Below are 14,014 nucleotides of genomic sequence, written 5' to 3'. Positions count from 1 at the left end.
AGCATTATCAAGACGAATTGTCTTTATTGCATAATATGAAAATTGTGCTCTTAATCTTATTATTTGAGCTAACAACCTCGCAAAAGACATATTACTAGTTGATAATAAGCACACATGTGACCATCTTGTTGATGAATCTACCAAGACCATATAATATCTAAATGGCCCACATAGAGGGTTAATTGGACCACATATATCATCCTATATATGTTTAAAAAATGCAGGAGATTCAATCCCAACCTTAGCTGCTGATGGTTTAATAACCAACTTTCGTTGAGAACAAGCAGCACAAGATAATTTCTTTGATTGAAGAATTTTCTGATTTTTTAAAGTATGCCTATGTGAGTTCTCAAAAATTTTGCGCATCATATTATAACCGGAATGGCCCAATCGTTCATGCCAAATGATAAATCATTAGGATTAGTAAACACTTTGTTTACTATGACATGTAATTCAACCATACTAATACGTGTATGGTACAATTCAGAAAAAAATGCGATAATTTTTCATGCACATATTTTGTCCCAATTTAACTGTAGTAATATAAATGTATTCAACATTTCCTTCATTGATAGTCTCAACATGATATCCATTTTGACGAATTACATTGAAACTTAATAAGTTTCTTTGAGACTTACTACAATACAATGCATTTTCAATATTTAATATTGCTTCCCTATGTAGTAGTAAGGTCACTCTCCAGAGCCCTCAATTAATTTTTCACTACCAGATATTGTATTAACATAAGACTTTTCATAATTAAATTAGAGAAATATTTTCTTTCTGTTAAAATAGTGTGAGTTGTAGAACTATCAAGAAGACATATTTCTCCATTACTCATCTTGAACCAATTGAAGATTGAGGAATTTTATTTCTTTTCAAAAAATAAAAGTACATCATAAGAAATATGAAAAATCAACAACTTTGCAAGAAAATAAAATTACTATTTTTCCGAATATAAAAACAACATAAGGAAAAACATAACAATTAAAAGCACATATATAACAACATAATTATTTTTTCCTAATCAAATGATCAAACATTAGTTTTGATTTCCTAAGAAGTCTTCAACTTCCAAATGATTAATGTCATCAAGGTCATCAAAATCATCATCTGTTAAAGCCAAATATGCTTCAATATTGTCATCATGTTTTTGTGAAGTCTCTGCCTTGGCTTCATTTTTACAAGTCAAGTGTGACTCCACCCCAGCATTAATAGAAGATGCACCAGTTTTATTTCCTTTTCTTTTCAAGGAATCGTGATAAAGCCTAACAAAATGCTCAGCTGCTCGGAATGCATTCTTCCAATGCCCTTTCATGTCACAACGATGAAAGTTGCCTCTTGAAGGATTGATTTGAGAACCCATATTGTTCTATCTTTTGTGGTGACTACCACCACGATAGTTATTATATCGTCCTCTGTCATTGCCACGTCCACACACATTATTTTGACCTTGATTTTTATTTTGTCTTCTTGCAGACTGGTCATGTGCTTCAACCTTACATTCGGTATCGGAGCAGTTCCTGTAGGACAGGCCTTATAGTTTTTTAATAAAAGAGTATTATTTTTCTCAGCCACAAGAAGGCATGAGATCAACTCAGAATACTTTTAAAATTCTCTTTAACGGTATTGTTGCTGTAATATCAAATCTGAGGCATGAAAACTTGTGAGAGTTTTTTCCAACATGTCCTCATCTTTTATGTCCTCCCCACATAATTTCAATTGGGAAGTAATTTTGTATACAACATAATTATATTCACATACAGTCTTAAAATCATGTAACTGTAAGTGAATTCATTCATAACGAGCCCTTGACAATATCGTTTCCTTAAGGTGGTCCTACCTTTCCTTCAAACCAGTCCACAATTCAAGTGAATTTTTCACCGTAAGGTATTCAACCTTCAATGCTTCATCCAGATGATGACAGAGGAAAATCATTGCCTTTACTTTGTCCTGACTCGACGTTGTATTACCATTTGTAATAGTGGCACCAAGACCTTTAGAGTCAAGGTGAATTTCAGCGTCGAGTACCCATGACAAGTAATTATTTTCAGAAATGTCAATTTCACGAACTCAAACTTTGTTAAATTCGACATGATAAAACTATCATAGAAAATAATTAAATTAGAGTAAAATAGACAATGAGTTAATAAGTGAATAACAAAACTTTTATTTTCATTAAAGTAAAATTAGCATACAATCTAAATAAATATTATGTCTCACAGGTAACAAAAATAACTTTGAGTAAAATTGTTAGATTAAGTGTTTTCATTAAAAATTAATCAATAATATAGATAAGTCACTTTTTCCATCTCGAACAAAAATACACTAGAATTTGTAATCCATTCATTTTTTTTCACAAAACAATGACCTTCGTCGTCTCTTCGCAAAATAGATAAATGGTTAACCTTTTTTTTCATTCATAAATAAAATGTAAAGTAGAAAAAGTATAACCACAATTTAATAATTTTATCATTAGATTATAAATGGATACCTCACAAGAAATTTTGTTCAACCTTGACATTTCGTGTTGATAACGTGTGATAAAACTTAAGAATAAAGAAACAATAGAAGATGAAGAGAAGAAAAATATAAGGTAATAGAAGAACAATATAAGCTAACTTTCTTTCTTTCAAGTGTATCAACATTATTCTCAACACCACTATTTATAGGATTACATTGAGGAATACCAAAGGGTGTCATAAACATTACATTACACCTTGAGAATTACTACTCATTATGGAGAAATAAAGCTAGGAGTTATGCTCATCCATTTGACCACATTATCAACAACATTACTACCAACAAAGGATGAAATTAACATAGGATTTTTCGTCACCCATTTGACCACATTATCAATAACATTACTACTCAAAAAGAAGGGAATTAACCGAGGAGTTATGATCATCCACTTAACCACCAAAATGATTTACAATATTAGTTTATTTTTTTAAGATCATTTAAAATATTTTTTTCATTTAATATTTATTTTGAGATTCAATGAATTTTGGTTGTTCGTATTATGATAATTAACATTCCTATTTCTGGCTAGACTTACAATTCAATACTCGTTATTAAATTGTAAGTTATTATTAGAAAGAAAAAACTAACAATCTTTACATCATTCCACGTTGTAATAGTGATAATTTTCATAATCACAGTTAATTTAATAATTGGTCAAAATGATTTTCCATTAGACAATTAATATATTTGAATTCTTTCCCATAATTTATCCTTAGATTATAATTTTAATTTCTACATTACATTTGAATGTTAAATTAAATAGTAAATAGCAATCATCACATTAGTATACATAAATTACCGCTAACTCTTCATTATGTAATGTATTAACTCCAACAAATCATATTCATTATGTTTTTAACTCACATCTCTCATCAATAATTTTAAATGGATTAATATATTCATTACAACTTTTTTGTGTTTCTCAATGCTATCCTATAAATAGTGATATTTGACACGATAATGTACACACTTAACCTAATTGAAAAAAAAATATTAGAAAATTTCTATAATCTCTTCTCTTGTCTCTTTTTATTTGTTTAGTTTAACATTTCTGTATTTTGTTTGTTGTTATTGTATAAGTTTCTATTGTGTTGTTTTGTTATTATATTGAGAATTTACAATGATTTGTTGTTGTGTATGTATTTTTCTATCATTTGGGATTTTACTATCCTCATTTGGATATTGAATTTGTGCAATAGGTAGTTATTTTTACTAAATACACTTTTAGTCAATTTTATAGTTAAAGGTATATTGTTTTTAATAGGAAGATATATATAGTTTCTATCAAAATAATGATTAATTTTTTTTCATAAATACCAAAGATTTGAAAGGGATAAAATATATCATTTGCAATACAAAATTTATATGAAGTATTTTGGAATAAACGTGCAACACACTTTCCAAAATTTAGTATATTATTAAAACTCTACTAGAAATTGTGCCTACAACAATGATACTTATGGCAACGGTTCTAATATCATTGCCATAGAAGTCGTATTGCAACGATTTACCCATTACATAAGATACATGACGATATTAGTATATCATATTTTTCAAACCGTTACTATTAAGAAAAAACCATCGCCATAGAGTTGGTAGTGCAACGATTGTATTATAAGTTATTATATATATATTGATAGTGTCTTACAACAAAGATGTCTATTTCATATAGATCATGCAATATCTTGTTAGAATCGTATGTCGAATAAGTAAAATAAGCAACTGCAACAGAACATGAAATTGTTGCAATAGATTAAGCAAATGTCATAATAAAACTTGAACTCGTTGATTTAGCATAAAAAATAACTAATGTTAAAAGAAAATAATCGTTGCAATAGATATGCTATGGAAACAGTTACAAATCGTTGCATATACCAACTATTTTTGTTGCATCAGAAGGATGGAACAACTGTTGCTATTGGAGTGTCTATGGCAACACAAAGTTACAACCGTTGCAATACCTCTATGACCACGAGCTAATGTAACACATGAAAACCGTTGTGCTAGATCTATGACAATGGTTTTGAACCAAAACAGTAAGCTTCCAAAGTCTTTACTCCATTGAAGAGGCTTGAAGCTTTAGCAAGAAGAAGAAGAAGAATGGAATGTATAACTGTTGTATTGAATTCATCTACTACACGTGAGGATCTGTGTTGCTTATATAGCAATCAGATGCTGAAAACAAAATACAAACTAACTAACTAATTCTACACACTAATCGATGTAGCAACCTACTTACTTGAAATTACAATAATAGGCCTAACTAACTACCAACTAACTTCAACTTCTAACTAACTTTTGAATAGTTAGTTGCTGCCACTAAACTAACTCATCTTCAACTTCTCTTAACACACCCCCTTAAGCTGATGAGTGTATAACACTGATCACTCCAAGCTTTCCTAGAAGATGCACATGTTGAACTTGGCTTAGCCCTTTTGTCAATATGTCTGCGAGTTGTTGCTGTGTGTGGACAAGCAGTGTCAACTTATCCTGCTTTGATCTTATCCCGGATAAAATGACAATCTATCTCAATGTGTTTTGTCCTTTTATGTAACACTGGATTAGCTGCTAGTTGTATAGCTGATTTGCTGTCACTGAAGACTGTAATAGGCATTTGAACATTCACTCCTAATTCCTTGAACAATCCTAGAAGCCAAGTGATTTCTGAGACTGCTGATGCCATACTTCTGTACTCAGCTTCAACTGAGCTTCTTGAAACAGTTTGTTGTTTCTTTGATTTCCAAGAAACTAAGGACTCTCCAAACTTAATGACATATCCTGTGATAGATCTTCTTGTGTTAGGACAGGCTGCCAATCAGAATCACACCGACAAGTAATTATGTTGGTAGGTTCAGAGTGTAACCAAACACCTTGACCAACTGAACCTTTCAAATATCTAATCACTCTAGTAGTTGCTTCCATATGTGATTTCTTGGGAGATTGCATGAACTGGCTTAAGGTTTGCACTGCATAACTTATGTCTGGCCTGGTGATAGTAACATATAGCAATTTACCAACCAACCTTTGATATGAAGTAATGTCATGCAGTACAACATCTTTATTATAGCAGTTGCTTGATCATGCTCTACAGAAGTTAATCTCAAATTGGACTCCATTGGTGTGGTTGCAGGTTTAGCACTTGTTAATCCAGCTTCAGCAATAAGTTCCAATATATATTTCCTTTGATTCAAAATAATTCCTCCAGAGGATCTTAACACTTCAATGCCTAAGAAAAATTTAAGTTCACCTAGATCCTTCAGTTTGAACTGTTTGTGTAGATATGCCTTAACTTCAGCAATCAGTTGTGTGTTACTTCCTGTGATCAATAGATCATCTACATAAACTAGAACAATGACAATATCTTCCCCCTTTTTTTAGTGTGAACAGTGAGTAGTCATGAGCACTCTGACTAAAACCTGTGGCTTGTAATACCTTTGTAAGTTTCAGGTTCCACTGTCTTGAGGCTTGTTTAAGTCCATACAAAGACTTTAACAACTTGCAGACTTTGTTTTCACCTGGTTTTGCAAAACCTTCAGGCATTTTCATATGACTTCTTCATCTAAATCACCCTGTAAGAAAGCATTATAGACATCCATCTGGTACAATGTCCAGCCTTTTGATACTGCCAATGCAATGACACATCTAACTGTTACCATCTTGGCTACTGGAGAAAAAGTGTCATGATAATCCAATCCTTCTTGTTGACTGTATCCCTTTGCTACAAGTCTTGCTTTAAACCTTTCTATCTTACCATTTGCCTTATACTTTACTTTATATATCCACTTGGAACCAACTGCATGTATACCTTCTGGTAGTTAAACTACTTGCCATGTATTATTTTCTTCAAGAGCTTTGATTTCCTGCTTCATAGCTTGTATCCACCTTTCATCTTGTGAAGCTTGATTGAAATTCTTAGGTTCTGTATACTCTGAAAGTTTACTCAGAAAACTTCTACACTCAGGTTTTAACTTTTCATAATTCAGATAGTTTTCCATAGGATGTTTAGTGCTACTATGGCCTTTAGTAATGACATAATCTTTCATCCACATTGGCTCCTTGATGCTTCTTGAAGATCTTCTAACATAAGAGTCAACATGTGATGGTATGGCATGAGTGTTTTCAGAAACTTCCTCTGTTGTACTTGGTCTAGACATCTGATCTTCTGAAGAATTCTCAGTCTCATTACTCTGACTGTCTTCATGAACTATACTAGTGTCTGCATGTTCACTATTATCAATCTCAGCTTCAATAGTTTGGTTCTCTGCTTTCTCTAAAGGTGAACAATGTATATCAACCAATGGATCAAGTTGAGGCCTCACTTTAGCAAAAGGAAATATTTCTTCATGAAATACCACATCTCTGTTCACATGCACCTTAGTAGAGTGGATATCCAATAACACATATCCTTTCTGTAATTCTGAGTACCCCAAGAGAATAGCTGCACTAGCTCTGGCTGAAAACTTATCCCCTTTAGGCATTGTGGTAGCATAGCAAAGACAACCTATAACCTTTAGATGAGATAAACTAGGTTGTTTACAATAAAGTAACTCATAGGCACTCTTGTTGAAATTGACTGATGAGGGTAATCTATTAATCAAATACACTGCAGCCTTAATGCAATAACCCCAAAATCTGATAGGTAGATGAGCTTGAAATCTGATTGCTCTTGCAATATTAAGGATGTGTCTGTGCTTTCTTTCAACCACACCATTTTGTTGTGGTGTGTGAGGGCAACTACTCTGATGTAATATTCCTAGATGATTGAATAAGTCACTACACTGTGAATTAAGGAACTCTGTGCCATTATCTGATCTCACAACTTTGACATGAGAATTGAACTGAGTTTTGATCATTGAGAAGAAATTTTGATAGCTACAATGGTTTCTGATTTTAACTGCAACAAATGAACCCATACAAATCTACTATAGTCATCTACTATAGTAAGGAAGTAATGCTTTCTATCTAGAGTAGGAGTCTTATAAGGTCCCCATAGATCCATACGAACAACATCAAACATCATGGATGCTCTAGTAGTACTAATAGGAAAAGTAAGTCTAGTTTGCTTGGCTAAAGGACAAACATGACAATGAGCTAATATTCCATCACCTTTACTACTTGTATCTAACTTGAGAAATCTCAATATCTGTTGAGATGGATGTCCTAACCTTCTGTGCCATATTTCTGTGTCTTGTATTACCACTCCTGCAGCTACTATTTCTTGAGCACACTTTATTTCTTCCTTCTATTTAGATGAAAAAGTAGCCTTAAAACTGTATAATCCTCCTTCTTCTCTACCAATCCCCTTCACCCTGCCACTGCAGAGGTCCTGAAACACACAAAAGTCAGGGTAAAATGATACAAAACAATTTAGTTCTCTTGTAATCTTTGACACTGACAATAGACTGAACTTGAAATATGGCACATGTAAAACACTTTTGGCCACTTCATTATCAAATATAGGTGTTTCACCAATGTGACTGACTATAACCTTATCACCTGTTGGAAGATGAACTTGATTCATTTGTGACTTTGTTAATTCATGTCTCCTAGTTAATAACTGCTTATTTGCAATGATATGATGAGTTGCACCTGAATCAACAATCCAATCCTGAATAGCAAGATTTCTCATTAAACAAGTTGTAATACCTGCCATATTGACTTGTTTTTTTTCTTGCACATCTCTGTTTAACATCTCCATTATTTGTTTATACTCATTCTCAATGAATGTTTGTCCCTTTGGCACCTTCTGCATGTTATTGTTTTCCATCTGATTATTTGATACAGCATTAGGATGATCACAGTGATCATTAGAGATGTTATTTGCAGCTTGATATCCTCTTCCATATCCACCATTATTTCCTGAACTTTGTCCTCCATATCCATTGAATTGACTTGTGCCTGTACCATTTCTCATGTTTCCATTCCCATTTCCATAACCTGGTTTCTTCCTTTGTTTCCAGTCACTTGGATAACCAATCAACTTGTAGCAATTATCCTTTGTGTGACCAAGGAAATGGCAGTAATCACATTTCTTTCCTTTGTAATGTTCCTTTCCAGCTCCTTGATTTCTGTTAACACTCATCACCATAGAACTTGGTTTTTCAACTGCATTATCCATACAACTTGAGTGCTGAATCTCATCTTCTATAATCATAGCATAAGCTTGATTCATAGATGGTGTAGTTCCTTTAAGTAGTATCTGTCTCCTAGCCTGATCATATGATTCATTTAGGCCACTTAGGAATTGAATCAATTTCATCTGCTCCAAATGATCATTATACTCCTTCAATTGAGAACAAGTACTACATGGATTTGGAACTATAGCATCATACTCATTCCATAGTATTTTCAACTTTGAGAAGTAATGAGATACAGAATATGTACCTTGTGAGAGAGTGGTGATATCTCTATGTAATTCATAGATCCTTACTCTATTCACCTTGTCGAATATTTCCTTTAGATCATTCCATACTGAGAAAGAATTTGTGGCATACACAATACCACTAAGTAGCTCTTCACTGACTGTGTTCATCAGCCAAGACAGCACACTTGCATTGCAAGTTTCCCATTGCTCATGCAATTCATCTTTGTACAGGGCTCTAGTGCAGGCACCAGTTATAAAACCATATTTCCTCTTCCCTAATAGTGGAATCCTCATTGCTCTACTCCAAACTCCATAATTTTCAGATCCAACCAGCTTGATTGGAATCAACACAGCACTAGAATTATCAGAGTTTCCAATGAACAATGGATCATTCTGATCTATCTTTATTCCTACCATATTTGTAGATCTTAAGCTACAAATTATCACCAATCGACAGAGATTTAAACTCCACTAATTATACAGATCACACTGCTCTGATACCATGAACAAAAACAGTAAGCTTCCAAGCCTTTACTCCATTGAAGAGGCTTGAAGCTTTAGCAAGAAGAAGAAGAAGAATGGAAAGTATAACTGTTGTATTGAATTCATATACTACACGTGAGGATCTGTATTGCTTATATAGCAATCAGATGCTGAAAACAAAATACAAACTAACTAACTAATTCTACACACTAATCGATGTAACAACCTACTTACTTGAAATTACAATAATAGGCCTAACTAACTACCAACTAACTTCAACTTCTAAATAACTTTTGAATAGTTAGTTGCTGCCACTAACTAACTCATCTTCAACTTCTCTTAACAGGTTTGTCGATCTATAGCAACGATTTTCTCTGTGTTGCTATAGGCCTATTTTCCAGTAGTGAAAGTGGAAAGTTTCAAAGATGAAAAGTTAGATTAGCATGTTTGCAATAAATTTAAAAGTGAAAGAAAATAAATTGCGATCACAATAAAATAAGTTGAAACATAACTTTATTGATCAAGATAGAGGGTACAATTCTGTTGATCCCTAGATTCTACTCTCCTAAGATTTATCCATGGTTCGAAGATCATTTGTGCACATTTCTCGACTCATGATGATTTGGACTTGATCTACCTAATTTGAGATCGCTAGTGGCATATTTCTCAAACTTAGATGATTTAGATTTGGTCTACATAATTTGAGGGTTGTTAGTGGCGTATTTCTCAAACTAAGATGATTTAGACTTGATCTACGTAATTCGAGAGTCATTAGTGACGTATTTTTCGAATTGAATAATTTGAACTTTATCTCTTTATGAATATTCCATGAATATGTGGAATACTTAAGATTTTTAAGATCCTTAAAAATAACAAAGAGTTTATGTGGCATTTTAGATATCTTTTAAGAGAATTTAGTACCCTTTAAGGCATAAACTGGGGTTTAGGTTGAATAGCCTCCTAGATATTTAATTGAAATTGAACACAACTTCTAGAGTCCCAATTAAAATTAAACACGTCTTGTAGAGTCCCAGAAAATTTCAGCGGCTACAAATTTCCCATGTTTTAAGACTTATAGGAGTGTAGACTCGATAAAACTCAAAGACGAGGCATGAAGTTCTCGTTCAAAGTAAAGAATACAGTTGTCAATGCCTTAAAGACAAATTTAAAAGGTGTGATTGTCCTTACTTGAACAGTAGAAATTTTTGAGGATGATTGTTTAGGTGATCACAATCCTAATCAACCTTGTGAGAATTTGGTACCAAGTACTTCTCAAGATGAAAATCCATGTGAGCGTGTTGCATCCCTCGAGAAATCATTGGTGAAAATTGTTGCTTATGTACGAGAGGAGAAATTGAGAAGTACTGAAAAGAACAAAAAAAAGAAAGGTAGATAAATTTACATATTATTTTTGTGAAATAATTTATTTGTGTTAATGCTTAGCTACTGATCATGCAGTAGATGACAACTTTTCAGCACCAACAGTTGATGACAACATCTTTCTATTAGATATCGTCGATGATGATGTTACTACAGTTGATTAATATTCTTTGCTGAAAAAGTTGATGAAGTTGTAGAAGATATGAAGGAAGAGGAGATGAAAGAAAAAGATGACTAGAAAAAAAGAGGAGAAGATGGAAGAGAACAATGAAAAAAAAAGCTTGAAGAAAAGAAAGAAAAAGAAAGTGAATAGGAGAAGCTCGAAGAGAGGAAAAATGAAGAAAATAAATCAAATGGAGAAGAAGAGAAAGAACAAAAAGAGAAGAAGATACCAGGGAATGAAGAAGAGGACGAGTTGAAAGAAGAAGGCTTGGCCATTGATGTGGCAGAATTGGAAAAAGAAGTAGACGTGATGTATATTGTGATGGAGATTAATGGTGAGGTAGGTAGGAATGATTAAGACATTTGTGGTTGTTGGTCTTTTAAGACAGTTTTTCAAATAGGGAATTTTTGAAGACAATTGATTTTTGTGATAGTTGTGTTTCCTCTAATTTTGAAGACAATTAATTTTTGAGATAGTTGATTTTTTAAGACAATTAGTTTTTGAAGTTGTTTTTTAAGAAAATGATTAAAATTTTTTGTTGTTTTGCTATTTTTGATGAGAAAAATATACGTATGATAGTTTTACATGTTTTATTATGAAGGATTTTTAGATTTCTTATTAATTTATGTTTTAATAATATGTCATTTTCGCTATCACTGTTGATCTATTTAGTAGTCAATTATCGATAATAAAGTTGTATGTTTAATATATATATTTTTATCACTCTTTATCTGTAACATTATCAATCAAACATAAAATATATAAGAGTGCAATAAATATAGAGAATTTTTTTATTTATTCAGCACTACATTTTTGTTACACATTCTAAAAATCAAACAGAAAAAATAAATCACACAATATAATTTTTAGATATTTTTCTTTTTCTTCTGTCAAAATTAGCCTTTCTTTTAGTTGATCTCTATCTATTTCAACATATTTAGCAACACTTTCAAGTAATTCCTCTGCACTTCGGCTTCTTTTAAGAAAGTCATTAGCAAATCTTTTTTTTCATCAAATTTTTTATGTTATTTTAATATTTCAAATTTTGCAATTCCTTGAAAAATGCATGGGTTACTCGTAGATGATTTATTTTCAAGCCACCTAACAAAAGAGCATCTGCAACTGCACAGTTAAAGAATTAACGAGCTAGATTTGTATCGGTGTGTGACGTCCTTAACATAGTTTAATTACCACAATGACAATTGTAACATTTTTTGCATTGGTTGTTTGAGACGCTTGACACATTGTAAAAATGGAGGTGTTGAAGTTGTTTATGAGGGTTTGAGTTGTGATTAGGGATTGTCTTCCTTTTATACAAAAAAGTAATCAAATGTTACTGTTGGAAAGTAGCATTTAATCTTTTCTTATCGTTGTAAAATTTGTATGTCGAAATATTTACTGGTTGTCAAAATGTATAGACCCCCTATATGATCGATGCATCTCCAAGTGTGGTGTATGTATGACCAATGAGATTTACACATCGACATTAGTAAGATATATTGCAATTTATATCTATGTAAAAACATTGTCGATACTATACTTATTAGAATATAAAACTTATATATAGACCAAAATTAGTTTTAAAAAGACAAAAATTAATTACCAATAAATTATATTTTTGAAATTTATTCAATTAAATAAGTTTAAACAAGTCATATGATCATGTAAGAGTACACATAAATTCAGTGTGGTAATTAAAGATGTATGATGAATAGTTGTGGTTACACAATCAGCATTTTACTAAGAATGAATAGCTTGTATTGTTGCTTGATATACTTCTATGAGGTTAGTTAAACAGAAGTCTTGGCCAAGGAATGAGTAAGGTTACTTGAGGAATATTCCTTTCTTATTATGATATTGATGTATGTGCATGGTTTATATTGACCAATTATGACGTTTATGTTGTTTATTCTGTCTTTATATTTAGTACTTAATTGTAGTAACACATATTCTTGCCGACATTCTTATGAAATGCAGGATTTGGTGACATAGATTCTCATACTCGTGGCTAGAGCTTCATTGTTGATCAAGCAAGTGAAGGTTTGGTGAGTCCTCATTGTGTCCGAGGATGTGATCACCCATTTCTCTTTTGTCTTTTCTTTTATGTCTTGGACAATTTTATGAGTTGCATCCCAAGACTTTATTCATGTTTTTAGATGGTTTGGGACTATCGTATTAGACTTCCCCTCGTTTTATAAAAAACTTTGATTGTATTGAAAAGTATTAAACTTTTGCACCTTTTCTAATGTATTGCTCTTTTTGTAATGTGCTCTTACATATATTGTTATTTTGTTATTGTTGATTGTTATCAATTATGTTATAAGTTTTTTTTAACAGAACATATTCACTTTAAATAGATAGTACAAATTTATGAGTATTTTAAATAATTTTTAGAATTTATGAGTATAAATCAAATTTTTAAGGGTGACTTTCACATATAACAAACAAAAAATTCATATTTGTATGCTATAGCAAAGTTTGCATAATTACGCTCCATAGCAAACATATAACTGTATAATTCGCTATACATATACAATTGTATAATTCGCTGGCCTAAATTGTATAATTCGCTGGCCTCACTATACATATACAATTGTATGATTCGCTTGCCTATTTCGCTGCAATTGTATAATTAGCTGGCCTATTTCACTGCAATTGCATAATTCGCTGGCCTATTTCGTTATAATATGTGTATAAAATTTGCTTTGCATACAATTGAATCGAAGTGTAATGTTCGTATATTGTATAATTATAAGTATATAGGAAAAAAATATATGTTTTTGTCTCGCTTTATACAAAAACAGAAATACAATTTATACATTTCTGTTGTATAAAACTAGAGTTTATTGTATTTCACTGCAATTGTATAATTCGCTGGCCTTTTTCGCTACAATATTTGTATAAAATTTACATTTGTATAAAACTAAATCGAAGTAAAATATTTGTAAATTGTATAATTAGGTGTATACCACGAAGATATATGTTTTTGCATGTGTACATACAATTTTCTCTTGCTTAATACAAAACAGAAACACAATTTATACACTTTTGTGGTATAAAGCAAGAGAGGCGAGCAGAGGGAGAGTGACAAGCAAAAAAGG

The 14,014-nt window shown here is 31.9% G+C and overlaps 1 long non-coding RNA gene across 1 annotated transcript; it reads right to left on the bottom strand.

Annotated features, from left to right (window-relative positions):
• Positions 1-1,614: 1,614 nt before the first annotated feature.
• On the bottom strand, positions 1,615-11,301 carry LOC109119036 (uncharacterized). Its single transcript, XR_002026269.3, has 2 exons — positions 10,559-11,301; positions 1,615-1,997 (listed from the first exon to the last, which is right to left on the bottom strand). It is a non-coding gene; the product is annotated as an uncharacterized lncRNA (long non-coding RNA).
• Positions 11,302-14,014: the final 2,713 nt, after the last annotated feature.

Source organism: Solanum lycopersicum, chromosome 12 (genome assembly GCF_036512215.1).
Source record: "Solanum lycopersicum chromosome 12, SLM_r2.1".
In the NCBI taxonomy this organism is placed as follows: Eukaryota; Viridiplantae; Streptophyta; class Magnoliopsida; order Solanales; family Solanaceae; genus Solanum; species Solanum lycopersicum.
Note: the sequence above shows the minus strand (reverse complement) of the source record. Positions and strands in the feature narration are given on the sequence as shown.